The following is an 18,101-nucleotide window of genomic DNA, read 5'->3' as shown; positions in this document are numbered from 1 at the left end:
ATTTCATTTTCAGATATCTTCATGCTTCCATTTGTTTTTCGCGACTATTTAACCGTAATTCAATGTGATTTGACAAGTTTGCAAAGAAAAGAAATGCGTTAAACCATTTGTGAAGAAATTCGCGAATTACAACAAATGGGAATTAATTTAATTTATATTTGAAATACAAGATTTAAAACCGCTATAACTTATGTGCGCAGCATCCGAATTTGTAAACGCGAACATATTTCGAATCATCATATTTTTCTTAACCTATGTACCAAAAACCATGAATGTGCTCGCAAAAAAATTTTTCAATTTTTTTTTATGGAATTTTAAAAGAATTTTGTAATTTCCCATATATATTCTTGATCAGCGTAAAATTCTATGACGATATAGGCATGTCCGTCTGTCTGTTGTAATCACTCTAGCGTCTAAATGAATGGAGATAGATCGCCAAAATTTGGCATAGAGTCGTATTTTGTCTGCAGGCAGGTCAAGTTCGAACATGGGCTTTATGGGTCCACATTTCGGCATTGCTCCCATATGAGGGTACCCCCCAATTTTCGATATTTTGAGGTTCTTAAGTGCGTTTTTCAACTGAATTCGCTGAAATATTCGGATAGCCCCCATATAAGGGTACCCCCAATTTTGCGGTATTTTGGGGGGTTTGGTCGCATTTTTCGACCGAATTCACTAAAATTCGGTATTTTGAGTTCTTATTGGGAAGCAAATCTCTATACTAAAAATTATAAATATAGGTAATTTTTTTGGGGTAGCCCCCATAAAAGGGTACCCCCAATTTTCGTTATTTTAGGGTTCTTGAGCGCGGTTTTCAACCGAATTCGATTAAATTTGGTACATTAAGTTCTTACTGAGTACCAAATTTCCCCACTAAAAATTATAAATATAGGTCCACTTTTTCTGGTAGCCCCCAACAAGGATATATATATATACATAAAGTAGTGAAGGGTATCATGTAGTCGGCCTCGTCCGACTTTACTACTTTCCTTACTGGTTTCCACCATAGTAGGGGGATATGCGTTACTCGCAATTTTCCGTTTATTCCCTACATAGTATTGAATTTTAAGGTGATTTAGTCGATTCATCCATCTGTTGTAATCATTAGTTCTTTCTTCGAGAATGACTATATCGGCCTGCTTTTGGGCATTGTCCCTATATAAAACCAATCGGCTTAAATTTGGGTCTTTGGTGCACTATTTACCTAAAATTGGACCAAACTATAGAGTTCATATTTCCAAAACCCACGCCTGCACACCAACAACAACCTACACTCATAATTTCCACCTTCTAGCTTCACTCACTCACTTATCACTAAACTCATTTATATATTAAGATTTTATACGGCAAAATGCATTCCACTCCAGCAATGTTCGCTGAGAATCACATCGAACCGTTTCGATTAGCAGTTGAACCATTTATGAGTAGTGTGTAATTAAATATGGCCGTAAATTCGGATTAGGCCTTAATCAGGGGTCAGTGACCCTTAATCCGGGGTCAATGGCTCTTAATCCGGATTAAGCCTTAATCCGGGATAAATGTCTCTTAATCCGGATTAAACCTTAATCTGGGATCAATGACCCTTAATACATATTATGCTTTAATCTGGGTTCAATGACCCTTAATCCGGATTAAGCCTTAATCCGGGGTCAATGGCTCTTAATCCGGATTAAGCCTTAATCCGGGGTCAATGGCTCTTAATCCGGATTAAGCCTTAATCCAGGATAAATGACCCTTAATCCGGATTAAGCATTAATCCGGGGTCAATGACCTTAATCCATATTAAGCCTTAATCAGGGTTCAATGACCCTTAATCCGGATTAAGAATTAATCCGGGGTCAATGGCCCTTAAACCGGATTAAGGCTTAATCCGGGGTCAGTGACGCTTAATCCGGGTCAATGACCATTAATCCGGATTAAGGCTTAATCCGGGGTCAATGACACTTAATCCGGATTAAGCCTCAATCCGGATTAAATGACTCTTAATTCGTGGTAAATGAATCCGGATTAAGCCTTAATCCGGGATCAATGGCTCTTAATCCGCATTAAGCCTTAATCCGGATTAAACCTTAATCCGGGGTCAACTTAATCCGGATTAAGCCTTAATCCGGGATAAATGACTCTTAATCCGTGATAAATGAATCTCGGATGAATCCGAGATAAAGAAATGTTAATCCGGATTAAACCTTAATCCGGGGTAAATGACACTTAATGCATAATAATCCTTAATCAGGGTTCAATGACCCGTAATCCGTGTCATTGACCATTAATCCAGATTAAGCCTCAATCTGGGGTCAATGACCCTTAATGCATATTAAGCCTTAATCAGGGCTCAATGACCCTTAATCCGATGTCTATGACCCTTAATGCGGGGTCTATGACCCTTAATCCGTATTAATGGTCATTGACCATGTATTAAGTCATTGACCCCGGATTAAGAGTCGTTTATCCCGGATTAAGAGTCATTGACCCCAGATTAAGGTTTAATCCGGATTAAGAGTCATTTATCCCGGATTAAGGCTTAATCCGGATTAATGGTCATTGAACACCTACACTCATAATTTCCACTTTCTAGCTTCACTCACTCACTTATCACTAAACTCATTTATATATTAAGATTTTATACGGCAAAATGCATTTCACTCCAGCAATGTTCGCTGAGAATCACATCGAACCGTTTCGATTAGCAGTTGAACCATTTAGGAGTAGTGTGTAATTAAATAAGGCTGTAAATTCGGATTAGGCCTTAATCGGGGGTCAGTGACCCTTAATCCGGGATAAATGACACTTAATCCGGATTAAGCCTTAATCCGGGGTCAATGACCCTTAATCCGGATTAAGCCTTAATCCGGGATAAATGACTCTTAATCCGGATTAAACCTTAATCTGGGGTCAATGACCCTTAATCAATATTATGCCTTAATCAGGGGTCAATGACCCTTAATCAATATTATGCCTTAATCAGGGTCCAATGACCCTTAATCCGGATTAAGCCTTAATCCGGGGTCAATGGCTCTTAATCCGGGATAAATGAATCTTAATCCGTTGTCAATGACCTTAATCCATATTAAGCCTTAATCAGGGTTCAATGACCCTTAATCCGGATTAAGAATTAATCCGGAGTCAATGGCCCTTAATTAGGATTAAGGCTTAATCCGGGGTCAGTGACGCTTAATCCGGGTCAATGACCATTAATCCGGATTAAGGCTTAATCCGGCTTAATAAAGAAATGTTAATCCGGATTAAACCTTAATCCGGGGTAAATGACACTTAATGCATATTAAGCCTTAATCAGGGTTCAATGAACCTTAATCCGGATTAAGCCCTAATCCGGGGTCGATGCCCCTTAATCCGGGGTCAATGGCCCTTAATCCGGGGTCAATTATACTTAATCCGGATTAAACCTTAATCCGGGATAAATGACTCTTAATCCGTGATAAATGAATCCGGATTAAGCCTTAATCCGGAATAAATGACTCTTAATCCGAGATAAAGAAATGTTAATCCGGATTAAACCTTAATCCGGGGTAAATGACACTTAATGCATATTAAGCCTTAATCAGGGTTCAATGAACCTTAATCCGGATTAAGCCCTAATCCGGGGTCGATGCCCCTTAATCCGGGGTCAATGGCCCTTAATCCGGGGGAATGACCTTAATCCATATTAAGCCCTAATCAGGGTTCAATGACCCTTAATCCGGATTAAGCCTTAATCCTAGGTCAATGACTCTTAATCCATATTAAGCCTTAATCAGGGTTCACTGAACCTTAATCCGGATTAAGCCTTAATCCGGGGTCGATGCCCCTTAATCCGGGATAAATGACTCTTAATCCGGGGTCAATGACCTTAATCCATATTAAGCCTTAATCAGGGTTCAATGAACTTTAATCCGGATTAAGCCTTAATCCTAGGTCAATGACTCTTAATCCGGGGTCAATGACTTAATCCATATTAAGCCTTAATCAGGGTTACATTACCCTTAATCCGTATTAAGCCTTAATCAGTGTTTAATGACCCTTAATCCGGGATAAATGACTCTTAATCTGGGGGAATGACCTTAATCCATATTAAGCCTTAATCAGTTGTCAGTGACCCTTAATCCGGATTAAGCCTTAATCCGGGACCAATGGCTCTTAATCCGGATTAAGCCTTAATCGGGGATAAATGACTCTTAACCCGGGATAACTCTTAATCCGGGGTCAAGGACCTTAATCCATATCAAGCATTAATCAGGGATCAATGACCTTAATCCATATTAAGCTTTAATCAGGGTTTAGAGACCCTTAATCCATATTAAGCCTTAATCAGGGTTCACTGAACCTTAATCCGGATTAAGCCTTAATCCGGGGTCGATGCCCCTTAATCCGGGATAAATGACTCTTAATCCGGGGTCAATGACCTTAATCCATATTAAGCCTTAATCAGGGTTCAATGAACCTTAATCCGGATTAAGCCTTAATCCGGGGTCAATGACTCTTAATCCGAGGCTCATTTTCACCGTGTCAAAGTGTATACACCCTCATTATCCATAATTATCCATTAAAAATGTCTGAAGTTTATATCATGGTTTACATAATCGGTTTGTAGAAATGTCGGTATGAGTCCACTTTTTGGTACTTTCGCTATATTTCATTTCAAGTACCTGTATATCTATGGTGGAGGGTATCCAAAGTTCGGCCCGGCCGAACTTAACGCTTTTCACTTGTTTTTTTATAAATTTGCGTAAAATGCCATATTAACCCAACTTTGAACACACTAAAGGAAACAACTTTGAACTGGCGCCTCTGACGAGGGTTTTGAATGTAAAGATGACACAAACAGATACTGGAGAATTATACAGTTCTGATTCAAAAACCCCTAAAAATGTAAAGATTCCTGCATATAAGTAGAGTGTTCCAATAAAAATAATTTAAATTCTTTGGATTAATAAAACGAGCAGAGAATAGTTACATAAATGTCATATAAAGCAACATATAACGTCGAGGATGGCTTTCAGATTCGTTTTCTTTAAATTTAACATGTAATTTCCACAATATCGTATGTTTTTAAACCCCATACACCATAGTATGGAGGGTATACTGATTTTGTTTTTCCATTTGTAACTCATCGAAATAATCATTTCCGATCATTTAATGTATATAAAAATTTTGCATAGAGTCTTCTTTTTCTTTTGTCTGCAGGCAGGCCAAATTCTATAATGGGCTATATCGGTCCAGTTTTGGGCATAGCTCCCATATAAGGATATCCCCCAATTTTCGCAATTTTCTTGTGTTTTTGAGCGCTTTTTTAAAATGGAATTCGCTGAAATTTGGTACAATGGGTTGTTATTGGGTACCAAATTTCTCCACTAAAAATTATAAATATATATAGACATTTTTCCGGCAAGCCCATATAAGGGTACGCCCAATTTTCGGTATTCTGAGGTTTTTAAGCGTTTTTAACCGAATTCGCTTTAATGTGGTATTTTGTAGTCATATATGGTAATAAATCTCCCTCCTAAACATTGTTATTTTTCGCCCCACTTTTTGGGGTAGTCCCCATATAACCCCAATTTTATATTAATATAGTTAGCTGATTTGTTCCTTGTGTTGGGGTTGTCCTCATATAGGTATATTGTGTTCGAAATTGGCATATATCGAACATATTTGAGGATTTTATACTCTACCATTCGTTATTAATATCAGTCCACGTTTTTCGGTTTTCAGATTTTTTTTTGGAAAAATCTCCATTAAAAATTGTTGAAATTTGTATTTGGTGTACATAATGGTCATAGGTCCACTTTTTGGTATGTTCCCTATATTTTCATTGCACGTACCTGCAGTATACCTATGGTGGAGGGTATTCAAAGTTCGTCCCGGTCGAACTTAACTCTTGTTTCACTTGTTATTATTACATACAGAAGTTTTAAGTCAGTTTTTGTATTTTTCGTGTCGAGCTTAATGATCGAAGTTTCGCAATGAGAAGCAAAACCAGGAGAAGAACCTAAGCACCCACCATTATACTACGCGTTAGGCCGTTGTTTAAGCGGCTCTTCAAGCATATTGGGCTATGTGGCTTTGCACAATCGCCGTACGCTGATAAATTGTATTTTTATAGTAGTAAATGCGAAGTTGCATCTGCGAAGTAAATTAAAATCTGGCAACATTTGTGTTGCTCTGGGGATCTAGGTTCGAACACTAGCCGCGCTCAGCATGATATAGAAACTTAACCTCGTAACCCATAACATCTGATTAGAGCTCATTCAGATAATAAACGTACACAATATTAAAAAAAAAAAAACAGTAAGGAAAGTTATGATACCCTTCACCATTTTGGGTACATAGAAGAGATGTTAATATCTACAATATCCTGTAGATATAAATCGAACAAACATAGGCCCTTCGGTGCACCATTTACATAAAATCGAACGAAAATATATATAAAAGAACTATATCAAAATCCGATTTCAACAAACATCATGTTTTCCTCAATTGCAAAATTTTGCTCACTCGGACAAATGTTGGCATTTCTGTGTATCATTCACAAAAAATCAGACGAAACTATTTATGGGAGCTATATCGAAATCTGAACCGATTATAACAAAGCTTCGTGGAAGTCAGTCTGACCTAATTCAGTACTCTGTGCCAAATTTTGTGCCAATCAGACAAATATTGGGAGTTTGGTGTATCATTCATAAAAATCAGACGAAACTATATATGGGAGCTATATCTAAATCTGAACCGATTTAAACAAAACTTCGCAGACATCAGTCTGGCATTTAACGTAAAAAAAACTGCAGCCTTTAAAGAGATACCGTTATAGAGGGGATGTCCTGAATGATTCTTAGTAAGTTTAGGAATGTACTTCAAACAAATTTGGTGGAATACTGTGACGGTGGAAGTCGCCATCTCGTTTCCACCCACACTATCTGGTCGATGGATGAGGTGGAATCATTTTTTTAATTATGTTTTATAGTTATTTGAATTTTTTTATTGAAATACATGTTGAATTTATTTAACCCTTATTTGTACCAACATTAATATACCAGCCTCGTAGATGTTTGTTCCCGCCTGATCTAGTTGCCCTCGTTCTTGTTTACTTAAAAATATCATCAAAACAACATACCGTTACGACGATGCAGCCAGCACTTTGCGCAGGCAATAGGTACAACAACACGCACAGCCAAGGGTGTGGGATACGTAAACAAGTAGCTACAACATGCGTAGGAGAATGAACATAGGTAATGGGGAATAAAAAAAAGAACAGGCAGTAGTATGCAATGCTTGGTAAACAAGCAGCAACAACATGCGTATGGGAATTCGAGGCAATGCAAATTGGAACAACAAGGAATAACAGGACTTTGGATGTCGGCAGTGGCCCTACGTGGGGACGTCGACTATAAAAGGAAGTTGTAACGTTGAGAAGGGGATCAGTGAGTTACAAGTGAACAACGAGAATACAAATGCCCAGGAACTATTCAAGGAGAACCGGTGAGTATAGTGCGTGAACAGTGTGAAATTTATAAGCGTGTTTCGTACGCCCCTTATCGTGCTCTGACTTAACGATCGGGGATAATCGTGTTTCGTACGCCGCTTATCGTTCTTCGACCAAGCGTTCGTGAATAAGCGTGTTTCGTACGCCGCTTATTGTGCTTCGACAAAACGCTCGTGAATAAGCGTGTTTCGTACGCCGCTTATTGTGCTTCGACTAAACGCTCGCGAATAAGTGTGTTTCGTACGCCTCTTACTGTGCTTCGACTAAACGCTCGCGAATAAGTGTGTTTCGTACGCCGCTTATCGTTCTCCGACCAAGCGTTTGTGAATCAGCGTGTTTCGTACGCCGCTTACTGTACTACGACGCAGCGTGGGACTTTTCGCAGCTTGAGGGCGATCAACCAGCGGGTCATCTTTACAAGCGTGTTGCCTACGCCGCTCCCGACCAAAAGCCAAAGCCGCATAGGCGCATTAACGCCGCTGACCAGCTAGCGAGTAGCAGGACGGACAGCGGATTTCCCTACGCCGCTGCGGAGATTGCCAACAGTGGACGCTAAGCGTGTTGCCAACGCCGCTTACGAGCCTGGACTGTGTGGGTCAGCCAAAGATCCCCAGCGGATTTTCCAACCAAAACCCCTCTGTACCACTAGTCTTCCCGTATTTCTTTACTCCGGTCACGCAATTTATAAATTTTGGTGACAGACCCTTGGCCACCGCGAGCTTACCTCAGCCAACGGAGGCAAAAGTGTCCTTACAATACTCAAGAGCTCATTTATTTATATTACTAGTCGTTCATTCTTTCCTGAGTTGTTTGAAAAAGATAATAGCAAATAAATCACCCTTTAATGAAATCTGGAAGTCTATGATAGTATCTTTTCGGATTTAGTTATCCCTCTAAAGCCGAACCTATCAACATATAACAGATCAAAGGAGTTTGAGGAGTATTTCCCTAGCGTCGTTGATTATCACTCAATAAATACACAGATATTTCCTAGAGATAATGTTATACTCTAAATTATCTGACATAAAATTAATACAATTATTTCTTCGAGTGTATTGTTTACCAATGTCATAATCATTGTCCTTGCTGGGTTTCTCAACAAGTGGTATTAACATAATCAAGAAAGATTGAGGAGAATTTTACGAATTCATTTGTTTTCCTTTTTGTATCTGTTTCTAAAGCCAGGATATGGCTTGCGTTTGAATGCAAATGCAAAATAAAAATGGTAACAGAAGTACTCGTTGGGTGTGGCCAACTAAATCGATTTAAATGTGCTTGAAAAATGTAAAGTATTTCAAATCCGTCGAATTTTTAAGTCAGATTTTTCACAAAAAAAAATATAATATAAACATATTATGAAAACTTGAATGGAATAAAAATTTGTCATGTTGGGCGCCACATCTGATGGAAGTGTCATTTGAATTATAGAAATACGGCACTGTGATTTTAAAAAAAAGTTACAATTACCTGGGGCTTATGAACCATGTTTGAAAATTCCATCCACTAAATTTGGGGCTAGACCATTCATCTGACACCACATTAAAACCCAAACCGATCCAACATTTCAAATGTTCACAAACAATATGTTTTGTTTTTTTTTCTTTCACAGTCTAATTATAGCTTCATACTTGAAATAATATCACGCCATACTGTTTCTCTACCAGTTAATTAGATGTCTCTCTTGTGATTTTTCCATAGGAAATGAGAAACTTTTCCATTTCTGCGTTTTGTTTATCTGCAGAGAAAGATGTGTTTTTGTTTTTGTTTTACGTGTTATCGAGAACTCAATTGATGACATTTAACAAAAGTTGTATGTCGAAACTAATTTTATCAACACTTCAACGCTGTTTTCCACGTGCCAACTTAAATGACACTCTATTCAAGTGGCAACTTATTGATATTTATGTATGTAAATAAGTTGCGTTAGTGTCAAAAGCGTTGTATTGTAATCAAAAAAAAAAAAATAAAATGTTAGGATCCTACTGATGAGTCGGATGATATGAGTTAAATATTTCTTGGAAATGTGTTTATATTCATCCATACATATCGCTCATTTGCTGCAAGACGGGCATAACTCAAAAAAGGCGATTTGCAAAAAATGCGTTTAAGTTTCGAATTTACTCAAACTTTATATGGGATAGAGGAACTTCTACAGCTTCTTAATTAGAGTGTGGAAGAGATATTCATATGAATTTTTTACACAACATGAGGTCTATTATAGCGAACAATCGTGCATCATTAACTCGAAAATCAGGTTTTTTTGAGATATACCGGTCTTGCAGCAAAGGAGCGATATGTAGACATTATTATGTTGATTGCAATATTCAAGATAGATATTTGAAACTCGTTGGGTGTGGCACAAAGGTATAATACCCTGACTACATAGTTGTGTAGGGTATAAATATACCTTCACCTGAATGCTACAACAATTCAACGTTCACAAGGGTTATAATGGGATCTCTTAAACTTTAAGTTTGACTTCATTGTAATATGCTGACACCATAAATCGGCTACAACTCCAAGAGGAGTTGAGATTTCCATTTGAAATTTCTTAAGCACTTGTGTTTTTCCTGCTTCCGCCCACATAAAAATTACCCTAGGGGGACTTCTTCAAATTATATTTCTTTTATGTTATGCATTAACAAATTCCAGATAATCTCTGATCAATTATATCAAAAGTTTACCCAAAATCTGCATTTCATTGGAATGAAATTGTAAAAGATCCCCTGCAAGAACCCCCGGAATATTTCCTTAAAATTGGAAACGGAGTTTAATATTGTTATTTATTTATATATTTATTTATTTTGGTAGCGAGATTTGACAGCCAATGAGAACCTAAAAATTAATAGCCGGTTGGAAAACCTTGCCTCAAAATTGATAATTTCGGTATGGATATGTGTTATTCAATTAGAGCCCAAAATACTGAATCCCCAAAATACCGATTATTGAGGAGTACCGTAATATGGGGGCAACCCTGAAGCTACAGTTAAATGGAAGCTACACCATTTGCAGTACCAAAAATCCTTGGAGTACTAGCAATGTTGGAGCAAAATTTCAGAGCTCTATCTTAAATATTGCTATCGATATAGAATTATATTATGATCAAGAATATATGGGGACATTTATAGTTGGAAAACTTAAATGGAACCGCTATACAAAAACCGTAAACTGACATTAATAATTTTTAGTTGGAAGATTTCGACCTCGGATTAAGGCTTAATCCGGATTAAGGGCCATCGAACCTTGATTAACGCTTAATATGGATTAAGGGTCATTGACCCCGGATTAAAGGTTAATCCGGATTAAGGGTCATTGACCCCGGATTAAGGGTCACTGACCCCGAATTATGAGCCATTGACCCCGGATTAAGGCTTAATCCGGATTAAGGGTCATTGAACCCTAATTAAGGCCTTATATGGATTAAGATCATTCACCACGGATTAAAGGGCATCGACCCCGGATTAAGGCTTAATCCGGATTAAGGTTCATTGAACCCTGATTAAGGCTTAATATGGATTAAGGGTCATGGACCCCGGATTAAGAGTCATTTATCCCGGATAAAGGGTCATTGATACCGGATTAAGGCTTAATCCGGATTAATGGTCATTGACCCCGTATTAAGGGTCACTGACCCCCGATTAAGGCCTAATCCGAATTTACTGCGTTATTTAATTCCACACTACTTCCAAATGGTTCAACTGCGAATCGGAACGGTTCGATGTGATTCTCAGCGAACATTGCTGGAGTGAAATGCATTTTTCCCAAATCGTAATAGATTAAATCGAGAATGTCGTATAAAATCTTAATATATAAATGAATTTAGTGATAAGTGAAGCTAGAAGGTTGAAATTATGAGTGTAGGTTGTTGTTGGTGTGTTGGCGTGGGTTTTGGAAATATGAACTTTAACGGTACGAAAAGTATAGTTTCGTCCAATTTTAGGTAAATAGGGCACCAAAGACCCAAATTTAAGCCGATTGGTTTTATATAGGGACTATGTCCAAAAGCGGGACTATATATTCATTCTCGAACAAAGGACGAATGATTACAACAGATAGTTGAATCGACTAAATCACCTTACAATTCCATAATATGTAGGGTATAAACGGAAAATTGCGAGTGAAGCATATCCTGGTGGAATACGGGTATATGGAGGTAACCAACAAAACCGGAACAAATCAGTTAACTATTTAATATAAACCAGTAAGAAAAGTAGTAAAAGTACCAAATTTCAGCGAATTCGGTTGAAAAACGGGATCGAGAACCTCAAAATACCGAAAATTGGGGGGTAACCTTATATGGGAGCTATGCCTAAACGTGGACCGATATATCCCATCTTCGAACTGCCTGCAGAAAAAATACGACTCTATGCAAAATGATGGCGATCTATCTCAATTCGTTTAGACGCTAGAGTTATTACAACAGACGGACAGACGGGCATGCTTAAATCTTCATAGAATTTTACGATGATCAAGAATATATATACTTTATAGAGTCGGAAATGATTATTTCGATGCGTTACAAACGGAAAAACAAAACTAATATACCCTCCATACTATATATATAGCCTCTACCCTAAAAAGTTTTCCAATTTTCGGTGGGAAGATTGATACCCAATGAGAACCAAACGTAGAAAATTCAATACGGTTGAAGAACGAAATACAATTTTATCATGTTCAAAAATATATATGTATATGGGGTCTTCCGTCACTATTTAGATGTGTTGCAACCGGAATGATAAACTTAATATACACTCCACCTTACAGTGGAGGGTATAAAAATCTCTCTACCCTTCGTTTACACTAATACACTTATTATAATTTGAGCCCCGAAAGATTTTTTTCCGCAATCTTAAATAAAATTTCTGTTCACAGATTTAATGCAACTATCCTTTAAGATATGGACAAAATTTGATATCGCTAGATCCTTGCATAGCCAAAGATAATCAGTACATTCTTTACAAAAATTAAAGTCCAATATCAAGAAAAATACATGCAAAATCGAAAGAAAAATCATTTTAAATTATTCTCTATAAAGTTCATTTTTACAGGAATCAAAAGATTGATTCCCATAGCAGAATTCGTAAAAAAATGAATACGAAGCGAAATACAATTTTATCATGTTCAAAAATATATATGTAACACCGTCACTATTTAACACAATGATACGTACACTCCACCTTAAGTGGAGGGTATAAAAAAGTCTCTCACCCTTCGTTTACACTAATACACTTCCTTAACCCTTTGAGCCCCGATTTTTTTCGCGCTCAATCTTAGAACAAAATTTCTGTTCACAGATTTAATGCAACTATCTTTAGTAAGATATAAACAAAATTTGATATCGAATATCCCTTACGGTGGAATACAGTACATTCTTTGGAAAAATTAAAGTACAATAAATGCAATGCAAAATCGATGAAAAATCATTTTAAATTATTCTCTATATTCATTTTTACAGGAATCAAAAATAATTCAGATAGCAGAATTCTTACAATTTGAATACGAAGCGATTTAATAAAACACAAACACACGGAACTTCTTAAATATAACCAGTAAGGAATGTTCAAAAGTCGAACGGGGCCGACTATATGATACCCTTCAACACTTTGGGTACATGCAAGACATGTTAATATCTTCAATATCCTGTAGATAGAACGGTCATAGAATCTTTGGAGGACCATTGAGATGGAATCGGGCGAAATTCAATGTGGTATCTAGATAGATATTTGAACCAATTGAAAAAAAAACCCATACACATACCATTCTGAAATCAATGAAAAATTGCATGTCAAACGGACAGACTTGGATGCTTTGGTGTACCATTTGTATGCAATCGAGCCAAATTATGTATGGGAGCTATATACAAACACATGGACCTAATTGAGCAAACGTTGCATACACCATTTGTTTTATTTTATCACTCTATATTCAATTCAATACCCTCTTCCAATCGAACAATCATAGGCCCTTCGGTGTACCATTTACAAAAAAACGAACGAAAATATATATAAGACCTATATCAAAATCTGAACCGATTTCAACAAACCTTATCACACATAATTTTTTCCTCAATGGCATTTTGCTCAATCGGACAAATATTGGGAGCTTGGAGTATCATTCACAAAAAATCGGACGAAACTATATATGGGAGCTATATCTAAATCGCAACCAATTTTAACTAAACTTCGCAGACATCAGTCTGGACCTAATTCAGTACTATGTGCAAAATTTTGTCCCAATCGGACAATTATTGGGAGTTTGGTGTAAAATTCACAAAAAATCGAACGAAACTATATATGGGAGCTATATCAAAATCTGAACCGATTTTAACAAAACTTCGCAAACATCAGTGTGGATCTAATTCAGTACTCTGTGCAGTCTGGACCTAATTCAGTGCTCTGTGCAAAATTTTGTCCCAATCGGACAATTATTGGGAGTTTGGTGTATCATTTACAATCGGGCGAAACTATATATGGAAGCTATATCTAAATATGAACCGGTTTAAACAAAACTTCGCAGACATCAGTGTGGATCTAATTCAGTACTCTGTGCAGAATTTTGTCCCAATCGGACAATTATTGGGAGTTTGGTGTATCATTTACAAAAATCGGGCGAAACTATATATGGGAACCGGTTTAAATAAAACTTCGCAGACATCAGTCTGGATCTAATTCAGTACTCTGTGCAAAATTTTGTCCCAATCGGAAAAATATTGGGAGTTTGGTGCATCATTCACATAATATTCGGACGAAACTATGTATGGGAGCTATATCTAAATCTGAACCGATTCCAACAAAACTTCACATACATAAGTATGTACCTGATTCAGTGCGTTGTGCAAAATGTTGTCCCAATCGGACAAATATTGTGAGTTTGGTGCATCATTTACATAAAATCGGACGAAACTATTTATGCTAGCTATATCTAAATCTGAACCGATTTTCTCCAATTTCAATAGGGTTCATCCTTGGGCCAAATTTCATCCAAATCGGATCATAAAGTCGACCTGTACTTTGTTAACAAAAATATATGGATGGACGGACAAATCGACTCAGAAAGTGATTCTATACATGTCCTCAAAAGGAACCATGTACCACAATGTGGTGAAGGGTATAAAAAGGGGGGCTAATATTAATATTATAATACCAAATTGCAGCGAATTCAATTGAAAGCGCTCTCAAAACCCACTAAATACCACAAAAATTGGGGAGCACCGTTGTATGGGGGCTAGCCAAAAAATTGGCCCAATATTGATAACTTTTGGCGGGAAGATTTGGTACACAATTAAAACCGCATTTTTGTGGTTATTTTTATATGGGGGCTACCAAAAAAAGTGGGCCGTTATTGACAACTTTTAGTGGAGACATTGGACCTAATCCGCTATTTTGATATTTATCTCAATTTGTTTAGAGGCTAGGGTGACCACGACAGACGGAGGGCATACAAATCGTATTTCACAAGTATTTAGAGGTGTTTAGAGTAATCTTATGGAGATTACATTATGAGATAATTATTGATAAATACATAAACGGCTCACTTTTTTACCAGATCCTAATAGTTTTGTTTGATCCGACCTTGCATATATTATATTACTGCGATTCCACAACGAATACTTCCTGGCCTGACTTTCGTATTTTACATAATAATTTAATTTTTGTCAGGGCTTTATTTCCGCTTGTTTTTTTTTTCAATGATATTAGGTTGGACAGCAGTCAAATTCGAATGCACGTCATTTTAAGTTTAAAGCTACGACTTTGCAATTTACATATTAAGACGTTGTTGGGGTGCTTGGTCAACACTATTTCATTAGCAATTAACCCTAAATCCTAATTAATTATTCCGCTTATCAAATCAACCACCGAAAATGCCTTAAGTCAAAAACTGTTGATATCTTTTCATTAATAACAAATTGTATATCTCAACAAAATTTTACCTAAATACATTTTACTATCCTTTCCCTCACATACCTCTATCTCTACCCTAAAATGTACATATATTTCCATTATGTACAAGGCTAACATACAATTGCTCTCGCGGGTATAATTTATGTCATCACAAACATTTTTGGTCTTCCCAGATATTTTGACACCATGATTCATTTGTATTATCATCTCAGGCAGAGGCAATGGCCTGCCTTCGAATGGTAATTTATGTTAATGCATTCTAGGCAACAGCATAAATGGACCGACCGACCGACCTGATGCCACACTTTCCAATGGAGTTTACGCATTCTGCGATGTCGAGAAACCTGCCTAGAATACAATGCAGGGTAATTGCTTCAATTTATGGAAATTGAGTGGTAATCACATTTTCTACAATTCCACACTGACATCAAGGAAGTTGTGTGACATTCAACCTTTCCTCGCCACCCCCCGCCAATACTAAACAACACTCCACACCCCTCCATACAACTCAACCCGTTTTCTCCCCTTACTTACTTTACTTGTTGATTTTCAGTGGAAAATTAAATGAATGAAAAAATCGAGGAAGAGAAAACGGCTTTAGGTTGGAAATATTTACCATTTGCAGAAAAAAACACCGAAATTGATTTAAATTTTATGCTCAACTCAATTCGTTCGCATTTTTGTTAGAGGTAACTGGGGGGTTAGTAAGAAGCTTTGATTAAATGAAAGATGGTGAATGTTTGAGGTTCAAAAGGGGAACACACCCATGTCGAGAAAAAAAGGGTAGTAGATGCCGCACCTTGTTACATTTAAATTAAATTTACATTTACTTTGGTTGACATCAGCACATTTGTGTTTCACTCAATCTAATCTTTTTTATTTGTTGAAATAAAAAAAAACATTTAAAATATTGTGTCAAACGATAAATGAGGGAAAGGACATTTAAAGGTTAGCTTTGTCGGCAAACCCCATAATTACTTTGTGGGTTGAAACTTAAAGGGATATTTGTTTGATATTAGCATATAACAAATAAATTGGAATATTTAAATAAGTTAGAAGATATTTATAACAAAAACAAGCAAACAAATCCAAACTATTGCCTATATAGAAATAAATTAAAAACCTCCATCATCGATAAATGATGAAATGGACGTTCAACAAATGAGTTATACCGAATTGACCATTCGGGATTTTTTTCCTAACCTATAAAATTGATATTGATATATCCTGAACATATTTTGAGTAGAAATGTATTAATGCTGGGTATTATGTTGTAAATTGTGCCTACTACTTTTAAAATATGTAAATTTCATACAAATCAGTTGGAAAAAGTGATTTAAACTTTTAAAATACCAACAAATTAAACTTCATTATGATTGTCACCCATTGTGAGTTGAGTATTGAAAATACCCAGCTATTATATAAGAATCGACCGTACTACCTTGTGGCAAGAATACAACATTCACCAGCTGTCATGAAAAAATTTGGTTTCAATGTCAAAGTCGTACATTCATCACCTCCTATTTTTGAAGTAATCAGGATCGTAATTCAAGATGTTTAACAGCTCCTAGGCCATGTCAATGTGACGTTGTTTAGCTTAAGGGGAGCCCCCCCCCCATTCTCGGGGTCTAAAATATTTTTTTGATTTAATTCGAATCTACACTAATTCTAGGATGTCCCTACAAAATTTCATGTGAAAATCTCAAGAACTCTTGAAGATATAGCCGATTTATTGTGTCAGCATCAAATGAAGGCTAAAGGACTTCTCAAACTTTAAACGCGTTTTCTCTAAACATTTTTTGGCGAATGGCGGGCACGATAACTCTAAAACTAATAACCCAATCGATTCCAAATTTTTACACGTTTCTCTGTAAGTGTATAGCTATTGTATGAACTAGAATAATGCCAATCGGTGAATATCTTCCTTATTTTTATACCCTTCACCACACTGTGGTACAGGGTATTATGTCTTTGTGCATATGTTTGTAAAAGGCAAAAGGAATCGAGATAGACCCATGGTTCCTTTTGAGAATATGCATAGAATCACTTTCTAAGTCGATTTATGCATGTCCGTCCGTCCGTCCGCCCGTCTGTCTGTCCATGTTAAATTGTAAACAAAGTACAGGTCGCATTTATGATCCGGATTTGATGAAATTTGGCACAGGTCACTTATTCGGCAAAAAGACGAACCCTATTGGAATTCAGAAAAATCGGTTCAGATTTAGATATAGCTCCCATATATATATTTAACCGATTTAATGCAAACGGTCACTATATATCTTTCGATTTGCACGAAATTTGGTACAGCCTAATTATTTAGGCCTAGAATGATGTCTGCCAAGTATCGTGAAAATATATAGTTCCGTTCGATTTCATGTAAATGGTGCCACAAAGTCCCTATATATCTTTCGATTTGCACGAAATGTGGCATAACGAATTGAATTGAGCCTATAATGATGTCTGCCAAGTTTCGTGAAAATCGGTTCAGATTTAGATATAGCTCCCATATATAGTTTCGTCCGATTTCATGTAAATGGTTTACCAAAGTCCACATATATCTTGAGATTTGCACGAAATTTGGCATAACGTACTGAATTGAGTCTAGAATGATGTCTGCCAAGTTTCGTGAAAATCGGTCAAGATTTAGATATAGCTCCCATATATAGCTTCGTCCGATTTCATGTAAATGGTGCACCAAAGCCCTATATATCCTTCGATTTGTACGA

Source organism: Musca vetustissima, unplaced genomic scaffold (assembly GCF_032173495.1).
Source record: "Musca vetustissima isolate MV318-11 ecotype Yass unplaced genomic scaffold, APGP_CSIRO_Mvet_v1 utg8505, whole genome shotgun sequence".
NCBI lineage: Eukaryota > Metazoa > Arthropoda > Insecta > Diptera > Muscidae > Musca > Musca vetustissima.
The sequence above is the reverse complement of the archived record's forward strand: the minus strand, read 5'-3'. Positions refer to the sequence as shown.